The following is a 12,805-nucleotide window of genomic DNA, read 5'->3' as shown; positions in this document are numbered from 1 at the left end:
GTGAATTGCTAGATAGGGTAAATGTGTTTGTTTTGCAGGCTATTTGGTAAGTGTGCTGGGAAATCTTTGTTTGTTTGTGTTGTGTGTTGCCCTTCCATGTGCACCTTATTGCAAAGGCTAGTTATGGGTTGGGGTGGTAGCCACTTTTTTGTACAGTTGGTTGAATTGGATACGGGGACACACTGGATGCCTTAGGCTGCCATTGTACTCTTGATGGGCGTCCCGTGCAACCCTGTGCCTTTAGGGAGGGTTGGGTTCCCTCCAGGCATACCTGCCACTGCTATATGTACTTTAACCCGGAAGACTCTGAAAATGATAGAGTTGGGATCACAGTACACAGAGGTACCTTGACATAGACACTGCAGCTTAAGCATATATTTGCAAATGTGTGCAAATAAAAGCCTCTGTTTTTAACATGAATTGTTAGACAGGGTCAATTTGGATGTTTTGCAGGCTACCTGGTAAGTCTGCTGGGAAATCTTTGTTTGTTTGTGATGTGTGTTGTTGTTTCATGTGCACCCTACTGCACAGGCTACATATATATATATATATATATATATATATATATATATATATATATATATATATATATATTACCACTGTACTACTCACTGCTCTCCTTGCTGAAGGATTAAACATAAAACAAGGCCCTGCCTCTACCAAGATGTCCACCTCCACACAGAGATGCATTATGAAACAGGGATGTAAGCTAGTAATGGGGCATAGCTTATCTGCAAGTAGACAACAATCAATACTGGTGACCATTTATTTGCCCTTTAACTGCCTTTTTGTGGCACAGCTTTCACAGTTTAGTTCTTTTTTCAATTATAGAGTATTTTCAAATTATTTTAAATGTTCACTTAAAAAAAGAGCAGGTTGCTGTAAGTAATCCTATTAACATGTGCAATGTTTTAAAAATCTTGTTTGCAATTATATATGGACAACCATACTTTATTGCAAATTAAACCTTTTTCTCAGTGCTACAAAATGGTTATTTACTACTCCTTCCCAATGCAAATTTTGGGGTCAGGTTATTAAAGAGTAGAGTTTGTTTGTGTTCATTGTGCTTGGCTGAATAGAGAGAATGTTCATTGAGCTTGGTTTATATGGTGACTTTTTGTTAAATTTGAGAAGCCAGTCATGTGCAAATCAAATTAACAAAATAAAATATAATGTTTTACTTATGACCAGAGGATTGAAATGAGTGCAGCATTATTTTATTTACAAAGCTAAGAGAAAATTCACTTCTTTCAGTTACTCTGCTACTATGAGTTGCCTGACTCATCCAAGGTAAAACACTACTAGTGTAGCTGATACCTCAATAGTTGCTAAAAAGCTAGATAGATTCTTTTAATAATTTATCTAGTTTGCCTCTAGTGGTTCTACAAATCTTTACATATAATACAAAACTATGACAAATCAAGCATGTAAAACATAATCTTTAAAGACAAAAACAATATAAATAAATGACATTAATACAGTAGTTTGGACAAAAGTATAATGGCCTCTAACCAGACTGGCTCAGGGAAATGTGTTATGTTTGCTTTGAATAGCTGTAGAAGAAGTATTAAGCTCAGGGGGTCTCTGGGGCATGTGATGCAAATGGTTTCATATTCATTTCAATGAATATGTGCATGTGTGTTACAGAAGAGATGATAAAAACTAAACAGAAAAGGAAAATTAGCACAAAGGTGAAAAATAATTGGTTGCAGTTGGCAACAGCCCTATTTTTGTTCCCTTTTATCTGTTGTCCAGTTTTGATAAATCAGCCCAAATGTGTTTTTCTTCGCCAGTCTTAGAAATATCTGTATATTGTTTTTACTACTTTTAGTTTTGTATTGGTTCTTAAGCAATAATGGACATTTGGAAAATCATAAAAATGTATGCAGGAATAGAAAAATGATACCATTTATGTTTTAATTGACTAAGCAGATTCATTGTAATATTCTAACAATCCCTGTGACATATTATTTTGCAGTGCTTTGCATATTCAATTCAGTCTCACCCATATCAGTTTCCTTCCAGGATTCAAATTAAATTCTGAATTATCTACAAAGCTGTTCTTTTCAGCTTCAAGGCTATAAACTTCTCAGTTCCTGATTGCATCTTAGCTCTTAATTTTTTCTTGTGCCTCTTTGTCTTAAATTCTGATTACAACTGCCAATATCATTTATACATATTTTTTGTCACTTGCCTAACTTCCTCAAACTTACTTGTCTAGTTTTCTTCTAAAATAGGCACAGACAGGGAATGAGCTTTTTGCATCGTCTAGAAAGGGTTGTGTTGGTTTTATTATTATTATTATTAAAGGGTTACATATAGTATATGGAACAGTATGTCTTAGATGCTTTGTGGATAATGTATAGTAAAACATCAAGGACTAAACCAAGCTTCAAGAGGTTTCCCATGATTCTGAATCCTATTCCATGTGAACAAAGCAATTTTTAAGGTTTGTGGATACAATTAGATCCGCTAAGGGGAGAATGGGTAGGTGAACGGGTGTACAGTATGTTGAACAATACATTTGCTAGGCCACAGATAAAGCTAGTAGAACAAACATTGTACACGCAAGAGGATTACCTGAAAAAGAAGAGAACGATTTACTTCAACTATATATGGAGCATAAATTAGCAACTGTAGCCTGCATTAAAAATCTTTTGAGCTTTTATTCAACCACATTGATACCACTTGTACATATCTTTTGGCAGTATGCTACCTCATGTCAAGATGCTACCTCACACTACTCCTGTACTTTTTCTTGCTTCCTGCCATGCTCCCTAACCATTGCCCTAAAACAGCACTAGTTACAGCCATTCAGTGCCCGTAAAACAGCACACAATCCATCTATTCTATTTGCAGTACCATTTACAGTGCAGTACTGAAAACCTGACCTACCTTTTTTGTGGCATGATGACAACCTTAATTGGCTCTTTTGCACTTTGAAGTCCATATATATATATATATATATATATATATATATATATATATATATATATATATATATACCCTGTGTTATACCATAGCTATGCTGTCGTAATGCAGATTAATGTTCCATGCCCTCATGATTGCCAGGAAATCAGGTATCAACCAAATATTTTACAAAAAAAATGGATAAAACTAGGACCTACCTTTTTCATCCTATACTAATACTAGTATAATGATACACTATATTACCAAAAGTATTGAGATGCCTGCCTTTCCACGCACATGAACTTTAATGGCATCCCAGTCTTAGCCCATAGGGTTTAATATTGAGTTGGCCCACCCTTTGCAGCTATAACAGCTTCAACTTTTCTGGGAAGGCTGCTGACAAGGTTTAGGAGTATCTATGGGAATGTTTGACCATTCTTCCAAAAGCACATTTGTGAGGTCAGGCACTGATTTTGGATGAGAAGGCATGCCTTAGAATCCACTCTAATTCATCCCAAAGGTGTTTTATCAGGTTGAGGTCAGGACTCTGTACAGGCCAGTCAACTTCATCCACCCCAAACTTGCTCATCCATGTCTTTATGGACCTTGCTTTATCCCTGGTTACTCATTTACAACAAAATTAAATAAATGGGAATATAAATAAACAAAGTCACTTTGACAAAGTTCTTTATTTAAAAAAAAATGATCTAATAGTGTAAATCCTTTGTCAATCACATTGTCCATCAATGTAGATCCATTGTCAATAAGGTTTAGTAATGACTGATGATCAGACAAAACAAAAAATGCTCCCAACAGAGCCTTGTGACCAATGTCATACCCCTAGTTATCAGCTGAAACAAAGGGTCCAGGAAAGCTTGCTGATGTAATTTACTAAATATGATCATAATGACCATGCTTGTTCAGTAATGTCAGCCAGCATGCCAGGCTCTTCTGTCAAGCAGACTGTCTTGTTGGCCATCGTGTTTTGTTTTGCCCAGTTGTTGGGTTTGTTTGCTGTGATTGACGATATTGCTACATTGCTGCACAGCGTGAATTTTTCCTTGCTTTCTTTATTAAAGACTTTGTTACTGTATGTGTTTGTGTGTGTATGTTTATTTACTTTGTATCTTTTTTATGAATAAATAACTATGAGCAACAATAAGTAACTCATTTATGTGAAAAAGGTGGATATCTGGAGGGCTGTCTTATATTAACCCCTTCCCGACCAGCCTCTGCAATTGTACTGTGGCAGGATGGCTCCCCTTGACGAAACGACGTTACCTTACATCGGTTCACCTTCTGACCACTAGGGGGCATGGCGCAATCTGTTGTTCATACTATGTATGAACAATGATCGGTCTCCTCACTCAGGTAGTCCCATCCCCCTAGATCTCCCCCTACTGTTAACCCCTTCCCTGCCAGTGACATTTACACAGTAATCAGTGCATTTTTATAGCACTGATCACTGTATAAATGCCAATGGTCCCAAAATGTGCCAAAAGTGTCCAATCTGTCGCAGTCCCAATAAAAATCATTGATCACCGCCATAACTAGTAAAAAGAAATATTAATAAAAATACCATAAATCTTTCTCCTATTTTGTAGATGCTATAACTTTTGCGTAAACCAATCAATATACGCTTATTGCGAATTTTATTACCAAAAATATGTAGAAGAAAACATATTGGCCTAAACTGAGTAAAAAATTTGCTTTAAAAAAAATTGGGGATATTTATTATAGAAAAAAGTACAAAATATTGTGTTTTTTGAAAATTGACGCTCTTTTTTTGTTTATATCGCAAAAAAATAAAAACGGCAGAGATGGTCAAATACCACTAAAAAAAAGCTCTATTTGTGGGAAAAAAAGGATGTCCGCGCAATTGGCAGTTGAAGTGACGCAATGTCGCTTCGCAAAAAATGGCCTGGTCATTGAGCAGCCAAATTTTCTGGGGCTGAAGTGGTTAAAGGGCATTTCCACATTCCAATGAGTCCCCCTCACAGACCCCTATATCCATCAGGCCAGGGATGTGAGGAATATGCCCTTATTCTCATAAATATGGGGGCAAGGTGCGTTGCCAGGGGCCCCATTTTGATTGCATGTGGCCTGGTATTATTCAGGATGGGGGTACACTCACTGCAGCCATGCTACATGCCCACATGTTTTTTCACATAGTCATTGGTTGATAGGATGCAGGTGGTCACACAATATCATTGGTTGCTATGGTGCATCAAAACATCCAATGAAACTGTGAAACCACCTGTATCCTAGCAGCTGAAGGTGTCAATACTTGCTAAGATGCAGGATGCTGACCCAACACAGTGTCATTGGTTGCTAGGAAGCAGGTAAATGCCAGTAACTTGTCTGCCAGCTGCAGAGGCCAGAGGTTTAATGGGCAGGCAAACTTGGTAAATCTGGCCATTTAATTCACCCATTCAGCAAACTACAAACATTTAAATTACAGGTTGATTTCTACATTGACCCAAACTCAAATCTCATTTCTAGTGTTAAATAGGACTCAATCTAGGAAAAAAAAGTATAACACACACACAAAAAAACTGAAACACCAAGCAAATGTTTTAAATTCTGCATATTATGACTTCCCATGACTGCCAAAGAATAAACACAGTGAATAAAAGAATAAAGATGGGTTTCCAAAATGATTTTTTTTTAATGTAAAAGGAACTGCAGTTTCTGGTATAAAATTTAATCTTGGACAGAGAAACACTACTAAAGGTAAATGGGCCACTGACTTTGCACGGGGATTTTCACTGTGCAAGAGGCTTTATCCTTGGAAAGAATATCCAATTACATGGAAGGTAAATAAAAAAAAGCTGTATTTTTGCTTGTACATGATTGGACTTGATGATTTCCTTGCAAAGTATAAATGTTCTTGTAATGTGAACAGCATTTGTCTTTAGTAAATCAACGCTTTAAGGTTAAACACTTCAGACTACTTCAAAAGTGTATTAAACTGTCAACAAGGTGTTAGTAATAAATGATATCATCTGTTACCCCACATCAAGATCAATTAGCTTTATGGTGAAAATTGTGTATTCTAGAGGTGGAAATGGGTAAATGCAGTAAAATAAAATAGAGGTTAACACTGTTTACTAATGCTTTTGAATATGTATTTTAAAGCAGACAAATATAGATTAAAGCTATGTTAAAGTTGGATAAAAAAAAAGTCTTATGCTTAAAGAAGGCACAAAATATTCTCAAAGGAGTGCATTTCCATGGCTAACTTAAAATGGGGTTCCACCCAAAAAAAAAAAAACTACATGAAAAATCCTAAAAAAAAAAAATACGAAAAAACATTTGGATAATTTTTTTTTTTACTTACCTCTAAATGCCTGTTGCTAGGTGGTCCCTCATAGTCTGCCTCTTCCAGTGCCTGGGCTGGTGACATCACTTCCCCCTCGGCACAGGAAGGGCTCAGCTCTGCTCCCTCCTCCTGTCAATCATCTGGGACCCATTACAGGTCCCAGGTGACTGAGCGGCCCATCACAGCGCGCGGCACCGCATGCGCAGTGGGTGCCAGGCTGTGAAGCCACAGCCCGGCACCCACAGTTGCAATGCCGGTGCCGCTGAATGGAGGGGGAGACGAGCGGGGCTTCGATCCCCCACATCGCTGGACCCTGGGACAGGTAAGTGTCCAATTAAAAGTCAGCAGCTGCAATATTTGCAGCTGCTGACTTTTAATTTTTTTTTTTTTTACTGGACCTCGGGTGGAACTCCTCTTTAAATATGTTTTAAAAAAGCTTTTGGAACATTAGGCTCTTTTTTCAAGCATACTGCCAAGTAAAAGCTGAAATGAGTACAAAATGAATACATATTGTGAAAAAGTATATATAAACAGTTCTGTGAAAAAGTATTTTCCCCCTTCTTGATATTTTATTTTTTTGCATATTTCTCACACTTAAATGATTCAGATCATCAAACAAATTTTAATATTACACAAAGACAACCTGAGTAATTCCAAGATGCAGTTTTTTAAAGTATTATTTCATTTACTAAGGCAAAAAGCTGTTAAAACCTGCCTGGCCCTATGTGAAAAAGTATTTGCCTCCTCCCATGCTGAATCATGAATGAACTGTGATTAACCAAAATTTTTTGGAAAGCTGACTTAAATTTTACTTGCCACACCAAGGCCTGATTACTGCCAGACCTGTTGAATCAAAAAATCACTTAAACAGAAGCTGTCTGACAAATTGAAGCAAGCTAAAAGATCTAAAAAAAAGCAACACATCATGCCGTGATTTAAAGAAATTCAGGAACAGATGAGAAACAAAGTCATTCACGTGTATCAGTCTGGAAAGGATTACAAAGCCATTTCTAAATGTTTGGGATGCCAGCAAACCACGGTTAGAGCCATTATCCACAAAGGGAGAAAACTTGGAACAGTGGTGAACCTTACCAGGAGTGGCCGGCCAACCAAAATGACTCCAAGAGCACAACAATGACTCATCCAGGAGGTCATAAAAGAACCCAGAACAACATCTAAATAACTGCAGGCCTCACTTGCCTCAGGTATGATCGGTGTTCATGTTTCAACAATAAGAAAGAGACTAGGCAAAAATGGCATCCATGGGAGAGTTCCAAGGCCAAAGCCACTGCTGACCAAAACGAAAACAAAGGCTCATCTCACATTTACCAAAAAAATCTTAATTATTCCCAAGACTTTTAGGCAAATATTCTGTGGACTGATGAGACACAAATGTAATTTTTTGGATGGTGTGCATCCCGTTACATCTGGCATAAAACAAATACAGCATTTTATAGCAAGAACATCATACCAACAATCAGACATGGTGGTGGTAGCTTGATGGTCTGGGCTTTTATGTAGCTTCAGGACCTGGATGACTTATCATAATTGATGGAACATTGAATTCTGAGCTCTAACAAAAAATCCTAAAGGAGAATGTCCGGCCATCAGTTCATGACCTCAAGCTCAAGTGCACAATGATCCAAAACACAACAGCAAGTCCACCTCCAAATAGTTCAAACAAAGCAAAATTTTAGTTTTGGAGTGGCCTAGTCAAAGCCCAAACTTAAATCCAATTGAGCCGTTCCTGCTGGAAAACCCTCCAATTTGGCTGCATTAAAACAATTCTGTAAAGAAGAGTGGGCCAAAATTGCTCCACAGCAATGTGAAAGACTCATTGCTAGTTATCGCAAATGCTTAAGGAAACATGTTGAGTAGGGATGAGCTTCGAGTTCGAGTCGAACTCATGTTCGACTCGAACATTGGCTGTTCGCAAGTTCGCCGAACAGCGAACAATTTGGGGTGTTCGCGGCAAATTTGAATGCCGCGGAACACCCTTTAAGAGTCTATGGGAGAAATCAAAAGTGCTAATTTTAAAGGCTAATATGCAAGTTATTGTCATAAAAAGTGTTTGGGGACCTGGGTCCTGCCCCAGGGGACATGGATCAATGCAAAAAAAAGTTTTAAAAACGGCCGTTTTTTCAGGAGCAGTGATTTTAATAATGCTTAAAGTCAATCAATAAAAGTGTAATATCCCTTTAAATTTCGTACCTGGGGGGTGTCTATAGTATGCCTGTAAAGGGGCGCATGTTTCCCGTGTTTAGAACAATCTGACAGCAAAATGACATTTCGAAGGAAAAAACTCATTTAAAACTACCCGCGGCTATTGCATTGCCGACAATACACATAGAAGTTCATTGATAAAAACGGCATGGGAATTCCCCAAAGGGGAACCCCGAACCAAAATTAAAAAAAAAAAAATGACGTGGGGTTCCCCCTAAATTCCATACCAGACCCTTCAGGTCTGGTATGGATTTTAAGGGGAACCCCGCGCCAAAAAAAAAAAAAAAAAAACGGCGTGGGGTCCCCCCAAAAATCCATACCAGACCCTTATCCGAGCACGCAACCTGGCAGGCCGCAGGAAAAGAGGGGGGGACGAGAGTGCGGCCCCCCTCCCTCCTGAACCGTACCAGGCCACATGCCCTCAACATTGGGAGGGTGCTTTGGGGTAGCCCTCCAAAACACCTTGTCCCCATGTTGATGAGGACAAGGGCCTCATCCCCACAACCCTGGCCGGTGGTTCCCTGTGGCATTCCCCGTGACGTCACAGGGAAGTCCCGTCAAGTCACCGTGCGTCAGAGTGGGGCGGGGTCACCGGGTGGCCCCGCCCCCCCGTTATTTAAGAACTGTCAGACAAGGAGCGCCGTCACACAGCGGGAGCCTCCCTCCATGCCAGCATGGATTGCGGAGCGGCCCGGAGAAGAAAATGAAGAAGAGAAGAAGAGAAGAAAAGAAGAAGAGAAGAGCGGGAGCCTCCCCCCATGCCATGGGTGCGGAGCGGCCCGAGGAGAAGAAGATAGAAGACGCCGCGGAGGAGATGCTGGACGAGAACGCCGGAGGAAGAACCAGAAGAGCCAGAAGAACCAGAAGAACCAGAAGATGAAGGAAGATAGAAGAAAGAAGAAGCATTTAAATAAAGGAATTGTCAAAAACTGTCTCTTGTCATTTTTAACATTTTTGACACTTTTTTCGTGAAATGGTAGGGGTGTTGCATGTGGCCTGGTACGGTTCAGGAGGGAGGGGGGGCCGCACTCTCGTCCCCCCCTCTTTTCCTGCGGCCTGCCAGGTTGCGTGCTCGGATAAGGGTCTGGTATGGATTTTTGGGGGGACCCCACGCCGTTTTTTTTTTTTTTTTTGGCGCGGGGTTCCCCTTAAAATCCATACCAGACCTGAAGGGTCTGGTATGGAATTTAGGGGGAACCCCACGTCATTTTTTTTTTTTAATTTTGGCCGGGGTTCCCCTTAATATCCATACCAGACCTGAAGGGCCTGGTATGGAATTTAGGAGGACTCCCACATCATTTTTTTTTTAAATTTTGGTTTGGGGTTCCCCTTTGGGGAATTCCCATGCCGTTTTTATCAATGAACTTCTATGTGTATTGTCGGCAATGCAATAGCCGCGGGTAGTTTTAAATAAGTTTTTTCCTTCAAAATGTAATTTTGCTGTCAGACTGTTCTAAACACAGGAAACATGCGCCCCTTTACAGGCATACTATAGACACCCCCCAGGTACGAAATTTAAAGGGATATTACACTTTTATTGTTTGACTTTAAGCATTATTAAAATCACTGCTCCTGAAAAAACGGCCGTTTTTAAAACTTTTTTTTGCATTGATCCATGTCCCCTGGGGCAGGACCCAGGTCCCCAAACACTTTTTATGACAATAACTTGCATATAAGCCTTTAAAATTAGCACTTTTGTTTATTCATGTTCGTGTCCCATAGACTTTAACGGTGTTCGCGTGTTCGAACGAACTTTTTTCCTGTTCGCATGTTCTGGTGCGAACCGAACAGGGGGGTGTTCGGCTCATCCCTAATGTTGAGCTATAAGATGCTATTTTTATACATTATTTATAATATGCTCTTTTGGACTCTACCAATTTTTATCATGTTGTTACTGTGGAGACACGCAACAATGAGTCTGGTGTTTTCATTATTTTACCACTGTGATTATATTTTGCTGCTATGCTACTGTGCTACTTTGCTACTATGTACTAAGTTATGGAATTAAAGTTTCCTTGTTGTTATGGTCACAATTATGGTTTATCCACCAGGCATCATCATTAGTATTACAGATAAATAAATAAATCATGTGCTGCACTATCCCCTTAATGATCTGCTGAACCTGCAGCAAAAAATCTAAAAAACAAAATTGTTAACTAAAGTGACGTGCCTATAAATTCAATCCCAAGAATAAAAAAATATATATAAGTGACTGTTGTTGTCATACAGCTTACAACATCATATAACGTGAATATACACACATTTCATAAAATATAAATATTAATACAAAAGTGATCCAAAAAGTGCTCAGGTGCATATAGGTGATACTCTTACCATCCAGGGTCAGTTTTCAGCATCCTTAATACAAAGATAATAACTGTGACTTGATAGGTGACTATGAATATATAGCAATCTTCAGCAGTGATTACACTCAGGTGCTCCTCACCCCAAGGTAATGGCTGCTCACCTCAGAGCATTTGACCTCGCAATTGAGTTTGGTCAGCACATGCTTTTGAATCATCAAAACGGATTCCAGGTCAGGTTGCAAGGTCCAAATACTGCTGAAGGATGTGGCATCCTCATATATAAATATCAAAAAGAGACTTCCATAGTGTAATAACTTTTTAAAACATTTTATTTAATGCAAACAAAGCCCTGTTATAGAGTACTCACATGGGTCAGGTGTGTTAGTGTACCGCTCTATAGCATGCCTTATTAGCACCAAGCCGTGGATGAGGGGACTGGACTATTCTCTCTATATAATATCCAATCTAATATTTACCTTAATACCTTTATAGACATCTACATCGCATCTGCTCCGGAAGAGTGGCAACATAGCCACAAAACATGTCAAGCTATTAGATGCCTCTCATACTATTTTTATACATTATTTATAATATGCTCTTTTGGACTCTACCTATTTTTATCATGTTGTTACTGTGGAGACACTCAACAATAAGTTTGGTGTTTTCATTATTTTACCACTATGTTTATATTATGCTGCTATGCCACTATGTTACTTTGCTACTATGTACTATGTTATGGAATTAAAGTTTCCTAGTTTTACTATGTCATATTGTATGTATTTTGGTATTATGCAAGATATATGATCACAATTATGGTTTATCCACCAGACATCATCATTAGTATTATGTTGTGGAGACACGCAACAATGAGTCTGGTGTTTTCATTATTTTACCACTGTGATTATATTATGCTGCTATACCACTATGTTACTTTGCTACTATGTACTATGTTATGGAATTAAAGTTTCCTTGTTTTACTATATCATATTGCATGTACTCTGGTATTATGCAAGATATATGGTCACAAATATGGTTTATCCACCAGACATCATCATTAGTATTATGTTGTGTTGCCTCCCTCTCTGCATGCCTCACACAAAGTCCCAAACCTTTTTTCTTACATATAAATGTCAGGGATGGAGGTACATTCTAATGTCCTCATATAAAGTCCCAACTTGTTTCTTCACTTCTTTTCATTGGCTACCCTTTGCTTCAACTTTTCTGGGAAGGTTGTCCACAAGATTTAGGAGTGTATTTATGGGAATGTTTGACCATTCTTCCAGAAGTGCATTTGTGAGGTCAGGCACTGATGATGGAGGAGAAGGCCTGGCTTACAGTCTCTGCTCTAATTCATCCCAAAGGTGTTCTATCGGGTTGAGGTCAGGACTTGAGGTCAGGTGCAGGCCAGTCAAATTTCTCTACCCCAAACTCACTCAGCCATGTCTCCATGTCTTTATGGACCTTGCTTTGTGCACTGGTGCGCAGTCATGTTGGAACAGAAAGGGGCCATACCCAAAATGTTCCAAAAAGTTGGGAGCATGAAATTGTCCAAAATTTCTTGATATGCTGATGCCTGGAACTGGAACTAAGGGGTAAAGCTCAACCCTGAAAAACAACCCACACCATAATCCTCCCTCCACCAAATGATTTGGACCAGTGCACAAAGCAAGGTCCATAAAGGCATGGATGAGTGTGTTTGGGGTAGAGGAACTTAACTGGCCTGCACTAGGTCCTGACCTCAATCCGATAGAACACCTTTGGAATAAATTAGAGCAGAGACTGCAAGCCAGGTCTTCTCGTCCAACATCAGTGCCTGACCTCACAAATGTGCTTCTGGAAGAATGGTCAAACATTTCCATAGACACGCACCTAAACCTTGTGGGCAGCTTTTCCAGAGGAGTTGAAACTGTTATAGCTGCAAAGTGTGGGCCAACATAATATTGAGCCCTATGGACTGGGATGCTATTAAAGTTCATGTGTGTGTAAAATATTTTGTGTGCGTGTCCCAATACTTTTTACAATATAGCGTGTATATATTTTATAT

At 39.1% G+C, this 12,805-nt stretch overlaps 1 protein-coding gene across 4 annotated transcripts in view; it reads right to left on the bottom strand.

Moving 5' to 3' along the window:
• The window catches only part of ADGRB3 (adhesion G protein-coupled receptor B3), a 1,384,867-nt gene that overhangs the window by 1,309,671 nt on the left and 62,391 nt on the right, over positions 1 to 12,805 (bottom strand). The gene's annotated exons all lie outside the window — the stretch shown is intronic.

Source organism: Aquarana catesbeiana, linkage group LG04, assembly GCF_042186555.1.
Source record: "Aquarana catesbeiana isolate 2022-GZ linkage group LG04, ASM4218655v1, whole genome shotgun sequence".
Classification (NCBI taxonomy): Eukaryota; Metazoa; Chordata; class Amphibia; order Anura; family Ranidae; genus Aquarana; species Aquarana catesbeiana.
Note: the sequence above shows the minus strand (reverse complement) of the source record. Positions and strands in the feature narration are given on the sequence as shown.